Source organism: Saccopteryx bilineata, chromosome 2 (assembly GCF_036850765.1).
Source record: "Saccopteryx bilineata isolate mSacBil1 chromosome 2, mSacBil1_pri_phased_curated, whole genome shotgun sequence".
In the NCBI taxonomy this organism is placed as follows: domain Eukaryota; kingdom Metazoa; phylum Chordata; class Mammalia; order Chiroptera; family Emballonuridae; genus Saccopteryx; species Saccopteryx bilineata.
Window position 1 is genome coordinate 61,179,545 of NC_089491.1, and position 5,905 is coordinate 61,185,449.

The 5,905-nt window shown below is 38.1% G+C and overlaps 1 pseudogene; it reads left to right on the forward strand.

Annotated features, from left to right (window-relative positions):
• Positions 1-556: 556 nt before the first annotated feature.
• Positions 557-5,496, forward strand: LOC136322856 (cleavage stimulation factor subunit 3-like; annotated as a pseudogene).
• The last annotated feature ends 409 nt before the right edge of the window (positions 5,497-5,905 follow it).

Consider the following 5,905-nt stretch of genomic DNA (forward strand, 5'->3'; position numbering starts at 1 on the left):
CCTGTGTGCCCTGGCCGGGAATCGAACCCGGAACTCCTGCACGCCAGGCCGATGCTCTACCACTGAGCCAACCGGCCAGGGCCTACTCTTTTTTAATGTTCATCTGTGCAACAGCGTATTCTAAGCTCCCGTAGTAATGTTCATTTTGTCTATAGGTGAAAAAAAAATTGCAAGTGAGGATGGCAATCAAGAAGCAATATATTAAATAATAGTTTTATTGTTTTTTGTCAAGTATTATTTAATATTTTTTCATTAATATTTTAAAACTTTCTTATAATCTAGTTTTTTGTACCTCTTTTATTGTTTTTATTTAAGTATTAAATGCATGAAATAATAAACTAGTTTTTGGTATATTGTATATATATTTACACTTTACACTTAAAACGGTTATTAGGACAGAGAACCAGTTGTTAAATTATTTGAACCCCACCACTGTTTAACCCAGATATCTCACTCATCTTGTAACTGAGGTGATCCTTAAAAACAATTATAAAAGTTACAAATGCAGGGCAGGGGTGCAGCCATTTTAATTCATAGCTCAGTGGGCGGTGGCGATTCATGTTGGTTGTCTGGCTGCGCTGGGCAGGGCGGTAACTTTATTGGCCTTGGGAGATTTTTAGTTTAATTTTTCTTTTCTTGCTTCACTTTGCGAGCCAGTTTACACATTCTAAATATCTGAGACCATGTCAGGCGACTCATCCACGGAGCAGGCAGCTGAGTATGTCCCAGAGAAAGTGAAGAAAGTTGAAAAGAAATGAGAAGAGAATCCATATGACCTTGATGCTGGGAGCATTCTCATTCGAGAGGCACAGAATCAACCTATAGACAAAGCTCTGAAGACTTATGAACGCCTTGTTGCCCAGTTCCCCAGTTCTGGCAGATTCTGGAAACTGTACATTAAAACAGAGATTAAAGCTAAAAATTATGACAAGGTTGAAAAGCTATTTCAGAGATGCCTTATGAAGGTTTTGCACATTGATATATGGAAGTGTTATTTTTCATATGTCCGAGAAAACCAAGGGCAAACTACCAAGTTACAAAGAAAACATGGCTCAAGCATATGACTTTGCCCTGGATAAAATTGGGATAGAAATAATGTCTTATCAGATTTGAGTGGATTACATCAATTTCTTAAAAGGCGTGGAGGCTGTTGGATCTTATGCAGAAAATCAGAGAATAATAGCTGTTCGAAGGGTTTATCAACGAGGTTGTGTTAATCCAGTGATCAACACTGAACAACTCTGGAGAGACTATAACAAGAACGAAGAGGGTATCAATATTCATTCAGCTAAAAAAATGATTGAAGATTATAGCAGGGATGATATGAATGCTAGGCGTGTAGCAAAGGAATATGAGACAGTAATGAAAGGTTTGGACCACAATGCTCCTTCAGTGCCTCCTCAGACTACTCCCCAAGAAGCTCAGCAAGTAGATATGTGGAAGAAATATATCCAGTGGGAAAAGAACAACCCTCTTCATACAGAAGATCAGACCCTTATAACAAAAAGAGTTATGTTTGCTTATGAACAGTGCTTGCTTGTGCTGGGCCATCACCCTGATATTTGGTATGAAGCCGCCCAGTAAACTGCTAGCAGAGAAGGGGGATATGAATAATGCCAAATTATTTTTTTTTATTTTTTTATTTTTATTTTTTAAATTAATTTTAATGGGGTGACATTGATAAATCAGGGTACATATGTTCAGAGAGAACATCTCCAGGTTATTTTGACATTTGATTATGCTGCATTCCCATCACCCAAAGTCAAATTGTCTTCTGTCACCTTCTAACTGTTTTTTTTGTGCCCCTCCCCTCCTCCAACTCCCTTCTTCTCCCCCCCCCCCCCCCCGTAACCACCACCCTCTTGTCCATGTCTCTGAGTCTCATTTTTATGTCCCACCTATGTATGGAATTATATAGTTTTTAGTTTTTTTCTGATTTACTTATTTCTCTCAGTATAATGTTATCAAGGTTCATCCATGTTGTTGTAAATGATCCAATGTCATCATTTCTTATGGCTGAGTAGTATTCCATAGTATATATGTACCAAAGCTTTTTAATCCACTCGTCCACCGATGGAAACTTGGGCTGTTTCCAGATCTTCGCTATTGTGAACAATGCTGCCATAAACATGGGGGTGCATTTCTCCTTTTGAAACAGTGCTATGGTGTTCTTGGGGTATATTTCTAAAAGTGGGATAGCTGGGTCAAAAGGCACCTCGATTTTTAATTTTTTGAGGAATCTCCATACTGTTTTCCACAGTGGCTGCACCAGTCTGCATTCCCACCAGCAGTGTAGGAGGGTTCCCTTTTCTCTACATCCTCGCCAGCACCTATTCTGTGTTGTTTTGTTGATGAGCGCCATTCTGGCTGGTGTGAGGTGATATCTCATTGTGGTTTTATAATTTTATTTTTTAATGGGGTGACATCAATAAATCAGGATACATATATTCAAAGATAACAAGTCCAGGTTATCTTGTCGTTCAATTATGTTGCATACCCACCACCCAAAGTCAGATTGTCCTCTGTCACCTTCTATCTTGTTTCCTTTGTGCCCCTCCCACCCCCTATCCCTCTCCCATTCCCCCCTCCCCCCCGTAACCACCACACTCTTATCAATGTCTCTTAGTTTCACTATTATGTCCCACCTACGTATGGAATAATACAGTTCCTGTTTTTTTCTGATTTACTTATTTCGCTTCGTATCATGTTATCAAGATCCCACCATTTTGCTGTAAATGTTCCGATGTCATCATTTCTTATGGCTGAGTAGTATTCCATAGTGTATATGTGCCACATCTTCTTTATCCAGTCATCTATTGATGGGCTTTTTGGTTGTTTCCATGTCCTGGCCACTGTGAACAATGCTGCAATAAACATGGGGCTGCATGTGTCTTTACGTATCAATGTTTCTGAGTTTTGGGGATATATACCCAGTAGAGGGATTGCTGGGTCATAAGGTAGTTCTATTTTCAGTTTTTTGAGGAACCACCATACTTTCTTCCATAATGGTTGTACTACTTTACATTCCCACCAACAGTGTATGAGGGTTCCTTTTTCTCCACAGCCTCTCCAACATTTGCTATTACCTGACTTGCTAATAACAGCTAATCGAACAGGTGTGAGGTGGTATCTCATTGCCGTTTTGATTTGCATTTCTCTAATAGCTAAAGAAGATGAGCATCTTTTCATATATCTGTTGGCCATTTGTATTTCTTCCTGGGAGAAGTGTCTATTCATATCCTCTTCCCATTTTTTTATTGGATTGTTTGTTTGTTTGTTGTTGAGTTTTATGAGTTCTTTGTATATTTTGGATATTAGGCCCTTATCTGAGCTGTTGTTTGAAAATATCATTTCCCATTTAGTTGGCTTTCTGTTTATTTTGTTATCAGTTTCCCTTGCTGAGCAAAAACTTCTTAGTCTGATGTAGTCCCATTCATTAATTTTTGCCTTCACTTCTCTTGCCATTGGAGTCAAATTCATAAAATGCTCTTTAAAACCCAGGTCCATGAGTTGAGTACCTATGTCTTCTTCTATGTACTTAATTGTTTCAGGTCTTATGTTTAGATCTTTGATCCATTTTGAGTTAATTTTTGTACAGGGGGAGAGACTGTAGTCCAGTTTCATTCTTTTGCATGTGGCTTTCCAGGTTTCCCAGCACCATTTATTGAAGAGGCTTTCTTTTCTCCATTGTGTGTTGTTGGCCCCTTTATCAAAAATTATTTGACTATATATATGTGGTTTTATTTCTGGACTTTCTATTCTGTTCCATTGGTCTGAGTGTCTATTTTTCTGCCAATACCATGCTGTTTTGATTGTCGTGGCCCTATAATAGAGTTTGAAGTCAGGTATTGTTATGCCCCCAGCTTCATTCTTTTTCTTTAGGATTGCTTTGGCTATTCGGGGTTTTTTATAGTTCCATATAAACCTGATGATTTTTTGCTCTATTTCTTTAAAAAATGTCATTGGAATTTTGATGGGAATTGCATTAAATTTGTATATTGCTTTGGGTAATATAGCCATCTTGATTATATTTATTCTTCCTAGCCAAGAACAAGGTATATTCTTCCATCTCATTATATCTTTTTCGATTTCCCTTAACAATGGTTTATAGTTTTCATTATATAAGTCCTTTACATTCTTTGTTATGTTTATTCCTAAGTATTTTATTTTTTTTGTTGCAATCGTGAAGGGGATTATTCTTTTGAGTTCCTTCTCAGTTGTTTCATTGTTGGCATATAGAAAGGCTATTGACTTCTGTATGTTAATTTTGTATCCTGCGACCTTACTGTATTGGAATAATGCCAAATTATTTAGTGATGAAGCTGCTAATATATATGAAAGAGTCATAAGCACTTTATTAAAGAAGAATATGCTTCTTTATTTTGCATATACAGATTATGAAGAGAGTCGCATAAAGTATGAGAAAGTTCACAGTATATATAACAGATTTCTGGCAATTGAGGATATTGACCCCACCTTGGTATATATCCAGTATATGAAATTTGCAAGAAGAGCAGAAGGTATCAAATCCAGAAGAATGATATTTTAAAAAGCAAGAGAAGATACCAGAACACGCCATCATGTCTATGTTACTGCAGCACTCATGGAGTATTACTGTAGTAAGGACAAATCTGTTGCCTTTAAGATTTTTGAACTGGGGCTAAAGAAATACGGAGACATTCCAGAATATGTTCTGGCTTATACTAACTATCTTTCTCACCTCAATGTGGACAATAATACCCGGGTTTTGTTTGATCAAGTTTTAACATCTGTAAGCCTTTCTCCAGAAAAGTCAGGAGAAATCTGGGCCCAATTTCTAGCTTTTGAAAGCAATATTGGTGATCTAGCTAGTATACTCAAAGTAGAGAAAAGATGGTTTACAGCATTCAAAGAAGAGTATGAAGGCAAAGAAACTGCTTTACTGGTAGATAGATACAAGTTCATGGATTTATATCCTTGCTCTGCAAGTGAACTAAAAGTACTTGGTTATAAGGATGTCTCCCGTGCTAAGATAGCAGCTATAATTCCAGACCCAGCTGTAGCTCCTATAGTGCCTGTTCTGAAAGATGAAGTGGATAGAAAACCAGAATACCCTAAACCAGATACTCAGCGGATGATTCCATTTCAGCCACGACATTGAGCACCTCCAGATTTACACCCTGTCCCCGATGGAGTATTCCCAGTACCACCTGCAGCTGTCGTTTTAATGAAACTTCTTCCTCCTCCTGTTTCCAGGGTCCTTTTGTACAAGTGGATGAACTGATGGAAATTTTCCAAAGATGCAAGATACCAAACACTGTTGAGGAGGCTGTCAGGATCATCACTGGTGGAGCCCTGGAACTCGCTGTGGAAGGCAACGGCTCAGTGGAAAGCAACGCAGTTCTCACCCAGGCCGTCGAAAGGCCCAACGAAGACTCAGATGAGGATGAGGGAAAGGGAGCTGTTGTCTCTCCTGTTCACATTTATAGAGCGCGGCAGCAGAAGTGAATTCGGTGAAACAGGCTCAAAACCTGCCTTGGAAAGAAAACTCTTATCCAGGATTCCCTTTTTGCCTCTTAAGTCATATGTTTAAAAGAGACAATGCTTTGTTACAAGGTTCTTGGAAACAAAGTTGTATTGTCATTGGTGCCTCTTTCCATACGGTTTTTAAGAAAGAAAACAACCTGTGTGAATTTTAGAATATGGAACAGAGCAAACCTAATTTGCTCTGAGCAAAATTAGGTTTTCAAAAAATGTGAGAACAGTACAAAATGGCAGGACCATATTTTGTTACCTCTTCAAAGGTGTCTTGTATGTGCCGCTTGAAGACTTGTGAGTTTTTAATAGTAGTTTTATTTTGAAAAACTGGATGGCTTATGATTGTAAAGCATTTTATCATGTTTTTCTGAAAACAGTTCTCAGTTTG